We start from the raw sequence: 14144 nt of genomic DNA, 5'->3' as shown, positions 1-14144 counted from the left end.
TGAGTCTTTCTTTGAGATGCCATGCTCTCTTTCTAGGGTCTCACTGTGAGTCTTTCTTTGAGATGCCATGCTCTCTGTCTAGGGTCTCACTGAGACTCTGCCCTTGAGATGACATGGTCTCTCTCTAGGGTCTCACTGTGAGTCTGTCTTTGAGATGCCATGCTCTCTTTCTAGGGTCTCACTGTGAGTCTTTCTTTGAGATGCCATGCTCTCTGTCTAGGGTCTCACTGTGAGTCTGCCCTTGAGATGACATGCTCTCTCTCTAGGGTCTCACTGTGAGTCTGCCCTTGAGATAACATGCTCTCTCTCTAGGGTCTCACTGTGAGTCTGTCCTTCAGATGCCCTGCTCTCTTTCTAGGGTCTCACTGTGAGTCTTTCTTTGAGATGCCATGCTCTCTGTCTAGGGTCTCACTGTGAGTCTTTCTTTTAGATGCCATGCTCTCTGTCTAGGGTCTCACTGTGAGTCTTTCTTTGAGATGTCATGCTCTCTTTCTAGGGTCTCAATGTGAGTCTGTCTTTGAGATGCCATGCTCTCTTTCTAGGGTCTCACTGTGAGTCTTTCTTTGAGATGACATGCTCTCTTTCTAGGGTCTCAATGTGAGTCTGTCTTTGAGATGCCATGCTCTCTGTCTAGGGTCTCACTGTGAGTCTGTCTTTGAGATGCCATGCTATCTCTCTAGGGTCTCACTGTGAGTCTGTCTTTGAGATGCCATGCTCTCTTCCTAGGGTCTCACTGTGAGTCTGTCTTTGAGATGCCATGCTCTCTCTCTAGGGTCTCACTGTGAGTCTGTCTTTGAGAGGCCATGCTCTCTTTCTAGGGTCTCACTGTGAGTCTTTCTTTTAGATGCCATGCTCTCTTTCTAGGGTCTCACTGTGAGTCTTTCTTTGAGATGTCATGCTCTCTTTCTAGGGTCTCACTGTGAGTCTGTCTTTTAGATGCCATGCTCTCTTTCTAGGGTATCACTGTGAGTCTTTCTTTGAGATGACATGCTCTCTTTCTAGGGTCTCACTGTGAGTCTGTCCTTCAGATGCCATGCTCTCTGTCTAGGGTCTCACTGTGAGTCTGCCCTTGAGATGACATGCTCTCTTTCTAGGGTCTCACTGTGAGTCTTTCTTTGAGATGCCATGCTCTCTGTCTAGGGTCTCACTGTGAGTCTGTCTTTGAAATGCCATGCTCTCTGTCTAGGGTCTCACTGTGAGTCTTCCTTTTAGATGCCATGCTCTCTGTCTAGGGTCTCACTGTGAGTCTGCCCTTGAGATGCCATGCTCTCTCTCTAGGGTCTCACTGTGAGTCTTTCTTTGAGATGCCATGCTCTCTCTCTAGGGTCTCACTGTGAGTCTTTCTTTGAGATGCCATGCTCTCTCTCTAGGGTCTCACTGTGAGTCTTTCTTTGAGATGACATGCTCTCGCTCTAGGGACTCACTGTGAGTCTTTCTTTGAGTTGTCATGCTCTCTTTCTAGGGTCTCACTGTGAGTCTGCCCTTGAGATGACATGCTCTCTGTCTAGGGTATCACTGTGAGTCTGCCCTTGAGATGCCATGCTCTCTCTCTAGGGTCTCACTGTGAGTCTTTCTTTGAGATGCCATGCTCTCTCTCTAGGGTCTCACTGTGAGTCTTTCTTTGAGATGACATGCTCTCTCTCTAGGGTCTCACTGTGAGTCTTTCTTTGAGATGCCATGCTCTCTTTCTAGGGTCTCACTGTGAGTCTGCCCTTGAGATGACATGCTCTCTTTCTAGGGTCTCACTGTGAGTCTTTCTTTGAGATGCCATGCTCTCTGTCTAGGGTCTCACTGTGAGTCTGTCTTTGAGATGCCATGCTCTCTTTCTAGGGTCTCACTGTGAGTCTGTCTTTGAGATGCCATGCTCTCTGTCTAGGGTCTCACTGTGAGTCTTTCTTTTAGATGACATGCTCTCTTTCTAGGGTCTCACTGTGAGTCTTTCTTTGAGATGACATGCTCTCTTTCTAGGGTCTCACTGTGAGTCTGTCCTTCAGATGCCATGCTCTCTGTCTAGGGTCTCACTGTGAGTCTGTCCTTCAGATGCCATGCTCTCTGTCTAGGGTCTCACTGTGAGTCTGTCTTTGAGATGCCATGCTCTCTGTCTAGGGTCTCACTGTGAGTCTTTCTTTTAGATGCCATGCTCTCTGTCTAGGGTCTCACTGTGAGTCTTTCTTTGAGATGCCATGCTCTCTGTCTAGGGTCTCACTGTGAGTCTGTCTTTGAGATGCCATGCTCTCTGTCTAGGGTCTCACTGTGAGTCTGTCTTTGAGATGCCATGCTCTCTGTCTAGGGTCTCACTGTGAGTCTGCCCTTGAGATGACATGCTCTCTCTCTAGGGTCTCACTGTGAGTCTGTCCTTCAGATGCCCTGCTCTCTTTCTAGGGTCTCACTGTGAGTCTGTCCTTGAGATGCCATGCTCTCTTTCTAGGGTCTCACTGTGAGTCTGTCCTTGAGATGACATGCTCTCTTTCCAGGGTCTCAATGTGAGTCTGTCTTTGAGATGCCATGCTCTCTTTCTAGGGTCTCACTGTGAGTCTTTCTTTGAGATGACATGCTCTCTTTCTAGGGTCTCAATGTGAGTCTGTCTTTGAGATGCCATGCTCTCTGTCTAGGGTCTCACTGTGAGGTTGTCTTTGAGATGCAATGCTCTCTCTCTAGGGTCTCACTGTGAGTCTGTCTTTGAGATGCCATGCTCTCTTTCTAGGGTCTCACTGTGAGTCTTTCTTTTAGATGCCATGCTCTCTTTCTAGGGTCTCACTGTGAGTCTTTCTTTGAGATGTCATGCTCTCTTTCTAGGGTCTCACTGTGAGTCTGTCTTTTAGATGCCATGCTCTCTTTCTAGGGTCTCACTGTGAGTCTGTCTTTGAGATGCCATGCTCTCTGTCTAGGGTCTCACTGTGAGTCTGTCTTTGAGATGCCATGCTCTCTGTCTAGGGTCTCACTGTGAGTCTGCCCTTGAGATGACATGCTCTCTCTCTAGTGTCTCACTGTGAGTCTGTCCTTCAAATGCCCTGCTCTCTTTCTAGGGTCTCACTGTGAGTCTGTCCTTGAGATGCCATGCTCTCTTTCTAGGGTCTCACTGTGAGTCTGTCCTTGAGATGACATGCTCTCTTTCCAGGGTCTCAATGTGAGTCTGTCTTTGAGATGCCATGCTCTCTTTCTAGGGTCTCACTGTGAGTCTTTCTTTGAGATGACATGCTCTCTTTCTAGGGTCTCAATGTGAGTCTGTCTTTGAGATGCCATGCTCTCTTTCTAGGGTCTCAATGTGAGTCTGTCTTTGAGATGCCATGCTCTCTGTCTAGGGTCTCACTGTGAGTCTGTCTTTGAGATGCCATGCTCTCTCTCTAGGGTCTCACTGTGAGTCTGTCTTTGAGATGCCATGCTCTCTTTCTAGGGTCTCACTGTGAGTCTTTCTTTTAGATGCCATGCTCTCTTTCTAGGGTCTCACTGTGAGTCTTTCTTTGAGATGTCATGCTCTCTTTCTAGGGTCTCACTGTGAGTCTGTCTTTTAGATGCCATGCTCTCTTTCTAGGGTATCACTGTGAGTCTTTCTTTGAGATGACATGCTCTCTTTCTAGGGTCTCACTGTGAGTCTGTCCTTCAGATGCCATGCTCTCTGTCTAGGGTCTCACTGTGAGTCTGCCCTTGAGATGACATGCTCTCTTTCTAGGGTCTCACTGTGAGTCTTTCTTTGAGATGCCATGCTCTCTGTCTAGGGTCTCACTGTGAGTCTGTCTTTGAGATGCCATGCTCTCTGTCTAGGGTCTCACTGTGAGTCTTTCTTTTAGATGCCATGCTCTCCGTCTAGGGTCTCACTGTGAGTCTGCCCTTGAGATGCCATGCTCTCTCTCTAGGGTCTCACTGCGAGTCTTTCTTTGAGATGCCATGCTCTCTCTCTAGGGTCTCACTGTGAGTCTTTCTTTGAGATGACAAGCTCTCTCTCTAGGGTCTCACTGTGAGTCTTTCTTTGAGATGCCATGCTCTCTTTCTAGGGTCTCACTGTGAGTCTGCCCTTGAGATGACATGCTCTCTGTCTTGGGTCTCACTGTGAGTCTTTCTTTGAGATGCCATGCTCTCTGTCTAGGGTCTCACTGTGAGTCTGTCTTTGAGATGCCATGCTCTCTGTCTAGGGTCTCACTGTGAGTCTGTCTTTGAGATGACATGCTCTCTGTCTAGGGTCTCACTGTGAGTCTGTCTTTGAGATGCCATGCTCTCTTTCTAGGGTCTCACTGTGAGTCTTTCTTTTAGATGCCATGCTCTCTTTCTAGGGTCTCACTGTGAGTCTTTCTTTGAGATGTCATGCTCTCTTTCTAGGGTCTCACTGTGAGTCTGTCTTTTAGATGCCATGCTCTATTTCTAGGGTATCACTGTGAGTCTTTCTTTGAGATGACATGCTCTCTTTCTAGGGTCTCACTGTGAGTCTGTCCTTCAGATGCCATGCTCTCTGTCTAGGGTCTCACTGTGAGTCTGCCCTTGAGATGACATGCTCTCTTTCTAGGGTCTCACTGTGAGTCTTTCTTTGAGATGCCATGCTCTCTGTCTAGGGTCTCACTGTGAGTCTGTCTTTGAGATGCCATGCTCTCTGTCTAGGGTCTCACTGTGAGTCTTTCTTTTAGATGCCATGCTCTCTGTCTAGGGTCTCACTGTGAGTCTGCCCTTGAGATGCCTTGCTCTCTCTCTAGGGTCTCACTGTGAGTCTTTCTTTGAGATGCCATGCTCTCTCTCTAGGGTCTCACTGTGAGTCTTTCTTTGAGATGCCATGCTCTCTCTCTAGGGTCTCACTGTGAGTCTTTCTATGAGATGACATGCTCTCTCTCTAGGGTCTCACTGTGAGTCTTTCTTTGAGATGCCATGCTCTCTTTCTAGGGTCTCACTGTGAGTCTGCCCTTGAGATGACATGCTCTCTGTCTAGGGTATCACTGTGAGTCTGCCCTTGAGATGCCATGCTCTCTCTCTAGGGTCTCACTGTGAGTCTTTCTTTGAGATGCCATGCTCTCTCTCTAGGGTCTCACTGTGAGTCTTTCTTGGAGATGCCATGCTCTCTCTCTAGGGTCTCACTGTGAGTCTTTCTTTGAGATGACATGCTCTCTCTCTAGGGTCTCACTGTGAGTCTTTCTTTGAGATGCCATGCTCTCTTTCTAGGGTCTCACTGTGAGTCTGCCCTTGAGATGACATGCTCTCTGTCTTGGGTCTCACTGTGAGTCTTTCTTTGAGATGCCATGCTCTCTGTCTAGGGTCTCACTGTGAGTCTGTCTTTGAGATGCCATGCTCTCTTTCTAGGGTCTCACTGTGAGTCTGTCTTTGAGATGCCATGCTCTCTGTCTAGGGTCTCACTGTGAGTCTTTCTTAGAGATGACATGCTCTCTTTCTAGGGTCTCACTGTGAGTCTGTCCTTCAGATGCCATGCTCTCTGTCTAGGGTCTCACTCTGAGTCTGCCCTTGAGATGACATGCTCTCTTTCTAGGGTCTCACTGTGAGTCTTTCTTTGAGATGCCATGCTCTCTGTCTAGGGTCTCACTGTGAGTCTGTCTTTGAGATGCCATGCTCTCTGTCTAGGGTCTCACTGTGAGTCTTTCTTTTAGATGCCATGCTCTCCGTCTAGGGTCTCACTGTGAGTCTGCCCTTGAGATGCCATGCTCTCTCTCTAGGGTCTCACTGTGAGTCTTTCTTTGAGATGCCATGCTCTCTCTCTAGGGTCTCACTGTGAGTCTTTCTTTGAGATGACATGCTCTCTCTCTAGGGTCTCACTGTGAGTCTTTCTTTGAGATGCCATGCTCTCTTTCTAGGGTCTCACTGTGAGTCTGCCCTTGAGATGACATGCTCTCTGTCTTGGGTCTCACTGTGAGTCTTTCTTTGAGATGCCATGCTCTCTGTCTAGGGTCTCACTGTGAGTCTGTCTTTGAGATGCCATGCTCTCTGTCTAGGGTCTCACTGTGAGTCTGTCTTTGAGATGACATGCTCTCTGTCTACGGTCTCACTGTGAGTCTGTCTTTGAGATGCCATGCTCTCTTTCTAGGGTCTCACTGTGAGTCTTTCTTTTAGATGCCATGCTCTCTTTCTAGGGTCTCACTGTGAGTCTTTCTTTGAGATGTCATGCTCTCTTTCTAGGGTCTCACTGTGAGTCTGTCTTTTAGATGCCATGCTCTCTTTCTAGGGTATCACTGTGAGTCTTTCTTTGAGATGACATGCTCTCTTTCTAGGGTCTCACTGTGAGTCTGTCCTTCAGATGCCATGCTCTCTGTCTAGGGTCTCACTGTGAGTCTGCCCTTGAGATGACATGCTCTCTTTCTAGGGTCTCACTGTGAGTCTTTCTTTGAGATGCCATGCTCTCTGTCTAGGGTCTCACTGTGAGTCTGTCTTTGAGATGCCATGCTCTCTGTCTAGGGTCTCACTGTGAGTCTTTCTTTTAGATGCCATGCTCTCTGTCTAGGGTCTCACTGTGAGTCTGCCCTTGAGATGCCATGCTCTCTCTCTAGGGTCTCACTGTGAGTCTTTCTTTGAGATGCCATGCTCTCTCTCTAGGGTCTCACTGTGAGTCTTTCTTTGAGATGCCATGCTCTCTCTCTAGGGTCTCACTGTGAGTCTTTCTTTGAGATGACATGCTCTCTCTCTAGGGTCTCACTGTGAGTCTTTCTTTGAGATGCCATGCTCTCTTTCTAGGGTCTCACTGTGAGTCTGCCCTTGAGATGACATGCTCTCTGTCTAGGGTATCACTGTGAGTCTGCCCTTGAGATGCCATGCTCTCTCTCTAAGGTCTCACTGTGAGTCTTTCTTTGAGATGCCATGCTCTCTCTCTAGGGTCTCACTGTGAGTCTTTCTTGGAGATGCCATGCTCTCTCTCTAGGGTCTCACTGTGAGTCTTTCTTTGAGATGACATGCTCTCTCTCTAGGGTCACACTGTGAGTCTTTCTTTGAGATGCCATGCTCTCTTTCTAGGGTCTCACTGTGAGTCTGCCCTTGAGATGACATGCTCTCTGTCTTGGGTCTCACTGTGAGTCTTTCTTTGAGATGCCATGCTCTCTGTCTAGGGTCTCACTGTGAGTCTGTCTTTGAGATGCCATGCTCTCTTTCTAGGGTCTCACTGTGAGTCTGTCTTTGAGATGCCATGCTCTCTGTCTAGGGTCTCACTGTGAGTCTTTCTTAGAGATGACATGCTCTCTTTCCAGGGTCTCACTGTGAGTCTTTCTTTGAGATGACATGCTCTCTTTCTAGGGTCTCACTGTGAGTCTGTCCTTCAGATGCCATGCTCTCTGTCTAGGGTCTCACTGTGAGTCTGCCCTTGAGATGACATGCTCTCTTTCTAGGGTCTCACTGTGAGTCTTTCTTTGAGATGCCATGCTCTCTGTCTAGGGTCTCACTGTGAGTCTGTCTTTGAGATGCCATGCTCTCTGTCTAGGGTCTCACTGTGAGTCTTTCTTTTAGATGCCATGCTCTCTGTCTAGGGTCTCACTGTGAGTCTTTCTTTGAGATGCCATGCTCTCTGTCTAGGGTCTCACTGTGAGTCTGTCTTTGAGATGCCATTCTCTCTGTCTAGGGTCTCACTGTGAGTCTGTCTTTGAGATGCCATGCTCTCTGTCTAGGGTCTCACTGTGAGTCTGCCCTTGAGATGACATGCTCTCTCTCTAGGGACTCACTGTGAGTCTGTCCTTCAGATGCCCTGCTCTCTTTCTAGGGTCTCACTGTGAGTCTGTCCTTGAGATGCCATGCTCTCTTTCTAGGGTCTCACTGTGAGTCTGTCCTTGAGATGACATGCTCTCTTTCTAGGGTCTCAATGTGAGTCTGTCTTTTAGATGCCATGCTCTCTTTCTAGGGTCTCACTGTGAGTCTTTCTTTGAGATGACATGCTCTCTTTCTAGGGTCTCAATGTGAGTCTGTCTTTGAGATGCCATGCTCTCTGTCTAGGGGCTCACTGTGAGTCTGTCTTTGAGATGCCATGCTCTCTCTCTAGGGTCTCACTGTGAGTCTGTCTTTGAGATGCCATGCTCTCTTTCTAGGGCCTCACTGTGAGTCTTTCTTTTAGATGCCATGCTCTCTTTCTAGGGTCTCACTGTGAGTCTTTCTTTGAGATGTCATGCTCTCTTTCTAGGGTCTCACTGTGAGTCTGTCTTTTAGATGCCATGCTCTCTTTCTAGGGTATCACTGTGAGTCTTTCTTTGAGATGACATGCTCTCTTTCTAGGGTCTCACTGTGAGTCTGTCCTTCAGATGCCATGCTCTCTGTCTAGGGTCTCACTGTGAGTCTGCCCTTGAGATGACATGCTCTCTGTCTAGGGTCTCACTGTGAGTCTGTCTTTGAGATGCCATGCTCTCTGTCTAGGGTCTCACTGTGAGTCTTTCTTTTAGATGCCATGCTCTCTGTCTAGGGTCTCACTGTGAGTCTGCCCTTGAGATGCCATGCTCTCTCTCTAGGGTCTCACTGTGAGTCTTTCTTTGAGATGCCATGCTCTCTCTCTAGGGTCACACTGTGAGTCTGTCCTTCAGATGCCCTGCTCTCTTTCTAGGGTCTCACTGTGAGTCTTTCTTTGAGATGCCATGCTCTCTTTCTAGGGTCTCAATGTGAGTCTGTCTTTGAGATGCCATGCTCTCTTTCTAGGGTCTCACTGTGAGTCTTTCTTTGAGATGACATGCTCTCTTTCTAGGGTCTCAATGTGAGTCTGTCTTTGAGATGCCATGCTCTCTGTCTAGGGTCTCACTGTGAGTCTGTCTTTGAGATGCCATGCTCTCTCTCTAGGGTCTCACTGTGAGTCTGTCTTTGAGATGCCATGCTCTCTTTCTAGGGTCTCACTGTGAGTCTTTCTTTTAGATGCCATGCTCTCTTTCTAGTGTCTCACTGTGAGTCTTTCTTTGAGATGACATGCTCTCTTTCTAGGGTCTCACTGTGAGTCTGTCCTTCAGATGCCATGCTCTCTGTCTAGGGTCTCACTGTGAGTCTGCCCTTGAGATGACATGCTCTCTGTCTAGGGTCTCACTGTGAGTCTGTCTTTGAGATGCCATGCTCTCTGTCTAGGGTCTCACTGTGAGTCTTTCTTTTAGATGCCATGCTCTCTGTCTAGGGTCTCACTGTGAGTCTGCCCTTGAGATGCCATGCTCTCTCTCTAGGGTCTCACTGTGAGTCTTTCTTTGAGATGCCATGCTCTCTCTCTAGGGTCTCACTGTGAGTCTTTCTTTGAGATGCCATGCTCTCTCTCTAGGGTCTCACTGTGAGTCTTTCTTTGAGATGACATGCTCTCTCTCTAGGGTCTCACTGTGAGTCTTTCTTTGAGATGCCATGCTCTCTTTCTAGGGTCTCACTGTGAGTTCGCCCTTGAGATGACATGCTCTCTGTCTAGGGTATCACTGTGAGTCTGCCCTTGAGATGCCATGCTCTCTCTCTAGGGTCTCACTGTGAGTCTTTCTTTGAGATGCCATGCTCTCTCTCTAGGGTCTCACTGTGAGTCTTTCTTTGAGATGACATGCTCTCTCTCTAGGGTCTCACTGTGAGTCTTTCTTTGAGATGCCATGCTCTCTTTCTAGGGTCTCACTGTGAGTCTGCCCTTGAGATGAGATGCTCTCTGTCTTGGGTCTCACTGTGAGTCTTTCTTTGAGATGCCATGCTCTCTGTCTAGGGTCTCACTGTGAATCTGTCTTTGAGATGCCATGCTCTCTTTCTAGGGTCTCACTGTGAGTCTGTCTTTGAGATGCCATGCTCTCTGTCTAGGGTCTCACTGTGAGTCTTTCTTTTAGATGACATGCTCTCTTTCTAGGGTCTCACTGTGAGTCTTTCTTTGAGATGACATGCTCTCTTTCTAGGGTCTCACCGTGAGTCTGTCCTTCAGATGCCATGCTCTCTGTCTAGGGTCTCACTGTGAGTCTGCCCTTGAGATGACATGCTCTCTTTCTAGGGTCTCACTGTGAGTCTTTCTTTGAGATGCCATGCTCTCTGTCTAGGGTCTCACTGTGAGTCTGTCTTTGAGATGCCATGCTCTCTGTCTAGGGTCTCACTGTGAGTCTTTCTTTTAGATGCCATGCTCTCTGTCTAGGGTCTCACTGTGAGTCTTTCTTTGAGATGCCATGCTCTCTGTCTAGGGTCTCACTGTGAGTCTGTCTTTGAGATGCCATGCTCTCTGTCTAGGGTCTCACTGTGAGTCTGTCTTTGAGATGCCATGCTCTCTGTCTAGGGTCTCACTGTGAGTCTGCCCTTGAGATGACATGCTCTCTCTCTAGGGTCTCACTGTGAGTCTGTCCTTCAGATGCCCTGCTCTCTTTCTAGGGTCTCACTGTGAGTCTGTCCTTGAGATGCCATGCTCTCTTTCTAGGGTCTCACTGTGAGTCTGTCCTTGAGATGACATGCTCTCTTTCTAGGGTCTCAATGTGAGTCTGTCTTTGAGATGCCATGCTCTCTTTCTAGGGTCTCACTGTGAGTCTTTCTTTGAGATGACATGCTCTCTTTATAGGGTCTCAATGTGAGTCTGTCTTTGAGATGCCATGCTCTCTGTCTAGGGTCTCACTGTGAGTTTGTCTTTGAGATGCCATGCTCTCTGTCTAGGGTCTCACTGTGAGTCTGTCTTTGAGATGACATGCTCTCTCTCTAGGGTCTCACTGTGAGTCTGTCTTTGAGATGCCATGCTCTCTTTCTAGGGTCTCACTGTGAGTCTTTCTTTTAGATGCCATGCTCTCTTTCTAGGGTCTCACTGTGAGTCTATCTTTGAGATGTCATGCTCTCTTTCTAGGGTCTCACTGTGAGTCTGTCTTTTAGATGCCATGCTCTCTTTCTAGGGTATCACTGTGAGTCTTTCTTTGAGATGACATGCTCTCTTTCTAGGGTCTCACTGTGAGTCTGTCCTTCAGATGCCATGCTCTCTGTCTAGGGTCTCACTGTGAGTCTGCCCTTGAGATGACATGCTCTCTTTCTAGGGTCTCACTGTGAGTCTTTCTTTGAGATGCCATGCTCTCTGTCTAGGGTCTCACTGTGAGTCTGTCTTTGAGATGCCATGCTCTCTGTCTAGGGTCTCACTGTGAGTCTTTCTTTTAGATGCCATGCTCTCTGTCTAGGGTCTCACTGTGAGTCTGCCCTTGAGATGCCATGCTCTCTCTCTAGGGTCTCACTGTGAGTCTTTCTTTGAGATGCCATGCTCTCTCTCTAGGGTCTCACTGTGAGTCTTTCTTTGAGATGCCATGCTCTCTCTCTAGGGTCTCACTGTGAGTCTTTCTTTGAGATGACATGCTCTCTCTCTAGGGTCTCACTGTGAGTCTTTCTTTGAGATGCCATGCTCTCTTTCTAGGGTCTCACTGTGAGTCTGCCCTTGAGATGACATGCTCTCTGTCTAGGGTATCACTGTGAGTCTGCCCTAGAGATGCCATGCTCTCTCTCTAGGGTCTCACTGTGAGTCTTTCTTTGAGATGCCATGCTCTCTCTCTAGGGTCTCACTGTGAGTCTTTCTTTGAGATGACATGCTCTCTCTCTAGGGTCTCACTGTGAGTCTTTCTTTGAGATGCCATGCTCTCTTTCTAGGGTCTCACTGTGAGTCTGCCCTTGAGATGACATGCTCTCTGTCTTGGGTCTCACTGTGAGTCTTTCTTTGAGATGCCATGCTCTCTGTCTAGGGTCTCACTGTGAGTCTGTCTTTGAGATGCCATGCTCTCTTTCTAGGGTCTCACTGTGAGTCTGTCTTTGAGATGCCATGCTCTCTGTCTAGGGTCTCACTGTGAGTCTTTCTTTTAGATGACATGCTCTCTTTCTAGGGTCTCACTGTGAGTCTTTCTTTGAGATGACATGCTCTCTTTCTAGGGTCTCACTGTGAGTCTGTCCTTCAGATGCCATGCTCTCTGTCTAGGGTCTCACTGTGAGTCTGCCCTTGAGATGACATGCTCTCTTTCTAGGGTTTCACTGTGAGTCTTTCTTTGAGATGCCATGCTCTCTGTATAGGGTCTCACTGTGAGTCTGTCTTTGAGATGCCATGCTCTCTGTCTAGGGTCTCACTGTGAGTCTTTCTTTTAGATGCCATGCTCTCTGTCTAGGGTCTCACTGTGAGTCTTTCTTTGAGATGCCATGCTCTCTGTCTAGGGTCTCACTGTGAGTCTGTCTTTGAGATGCCATGCTCTCTGTCTAGGGTCTCACTGTGAGTCTGTCTTTGAGATGCCATGCTCTCTGTCTAGGGTCTCACTGTGAGTCTGTCTTTGAGATGACATGCTCTCTTTCTAGGGTCTCACTGTGAGTCTGTCTTTGAGATGCCATGCTCTCTTTCTAGGGTCTCACTGTGAGTCTGTCTTTGAGATGCCATGCTCTCTGTCTAGGGTCTCACTGTGAGTCTGTCTTTGAGATGCCATGCTCTCTGTCTAGGGTCTCACTGTGAGTCTGCCCTTGAGATGACATGCTCTCTTTCTAGGGTCTCACTGTGAGTCTTTCTTTGAGATGCCATGCTCTCTTTCTAGGGTCTCACAATGAGTCTACCCTTGAGATGACATGCTCTCTTTCTAGGGTCTCACTGTGAGTTTGCCCTTGAGATGCCATGCTCTCTTTCTAGGGTCTCACTGTGAGTCTTTCTTTGAGATGACATGCTCTCTTTCTAGGGTCTCACTGTGAGTCTTTCTTTGAGATGCCATGCTCTCTGTCTAGGGTCTCACTGTGAGTCTGTCTTTGAGATGCCATGCTCTCTGTCTAGGGTCTCACTGTGAGTCTTTCTTTTAGATGCCATGCTCTCTGTCTAGGGTCTCACTGTGAGTCTTTCTTTGAGATGCCATGCTCTCTGTCTAGGGTCTCACTGTGAGTCTGTCTTTGAGATGCCATGCTCTCTGTCTAGGGTCTCACTGTGAGTCTGTCTTTGAGATGCCATGCTCTCTGTCTAGGGTCTCACTGTGAGTCTGCCCTTGAGATGACATGCTCTCTCTCTAGGGTCTCACTGTGAGTCTGTCCTTCAGATGCCCTGCTCTCTTTCTAGGGTCTCACTGTGAGTCTGTCCTTGAGATGCCATGCTCTCTTTCTAGGGTCTCACTGTGAGTCTGTCCTTGAGATGACATGCTCTCTTTCTAGGGTCTCAATGTGAGTCTGTCTTTGAGATGCCATGCTCTCTTTCTAGGGTCTCACTGTGAGTCTTTCTTTGAGATGACATGCTCTCTTTATAGGGTCTCAATGTGAGTCTGTCTTTGAGATGCCATGCTCTCTGTCTAGGGTCTCACTGTGAGTCTGTCTTTGAGATGCCATGCTCTCTGTCTAGGGTCTCACTGTGAGTCTGTCTTTGAGATGACATGCTCTCTCTCTAGGGTCTCACTGTGAGTCTGTCTTTGAGATGCCATGCTCTCTTTCTAGGGTCTCACTGTGAGTCTTTCTTTTAGATGCCATGCTCTCTTTCTAGGGTCTCACTGTGAGTCTTTCTTTGAGATGCCATGCTCTCTCTCTAGGGTCTCACTGTGAGTCTGCCCTTGAGATGACATGCTCTCTGTCTTGGGTCTCACTGTGAGTCTTTCTTTGAGATGCCATGCTCTCTGTCTAGGGTCTCACTGTGAGTCTGTCTTTGAGATGCCATGCTCTCTTTCTAGGGTCTCACTGTGAGTCTTTCTTTGAGATGACATGCTCTCTTTATAGGGTCTCAATGTGAGTCTGTCTTTGAGATGCCATGCTCTCTGTCTAGGGTCTCACTGTGAGTTTGTCTTTGAGATGCCATGCTCTCTGTCTAGGGTCTCACTGTGAGTCTGTCTTTGAGATGACATGCTCTCTCTCTAGGGTCTCACTGTGAGTCTGTCTTTGAGATGCCATGCTCTCTTTCTAGGGTCTCACTGTGAGTCTTTCTTTTAGATGCCATGCTCTCTTTCTAGGGTCTCACTGTGAGTCTATCTTTGAGATGTCATGCTCTCTTTCTAGGGTCTCACTGTGAGTCTGTCTTTTAGATGCCATGCTCTCTTTCTAGGGTATCACTGTGAGTCTTTCTTTGAGATGACATGCTCTCTTTCTAGGGTCTCACTGTGAGTCTGTCCTTCAGATGCCATGCTCTCTGTCTAGGGTCTCACTGTGAGTCTGCCCTTGAGATGACATGCTCTCTTTCTAGGGTCTCACTGTGAATCTTTCTTTGAGATGCCATGCTCTCTGTCTAGGGTCTCACTGTGAGTCTGTCTTTGAGATGCCATGCTCTCTGTCTAGGGTCTCACTGTGAGTCTTTCTTTTAGATGCCA

This window comes from Lissotriton helveticus, chromosome 11 (genome assembly GCF_964261635.1).
Source record: "Lissotriton helveticus chromosome 11, aLisHel1.1, whole genome shotgun sequence".
Classification (NCBI taxonomy): Eukaryota; Metazoa; Chordata; class Amphibia; order Caudata; family Salamandridae; genus Lissotriton; species Lissotriton helveticus.
The sequence above is the reverse complement of the archived record's forward strand: the minus strand, read 5'-3'. Positions refer to the sequence as shown.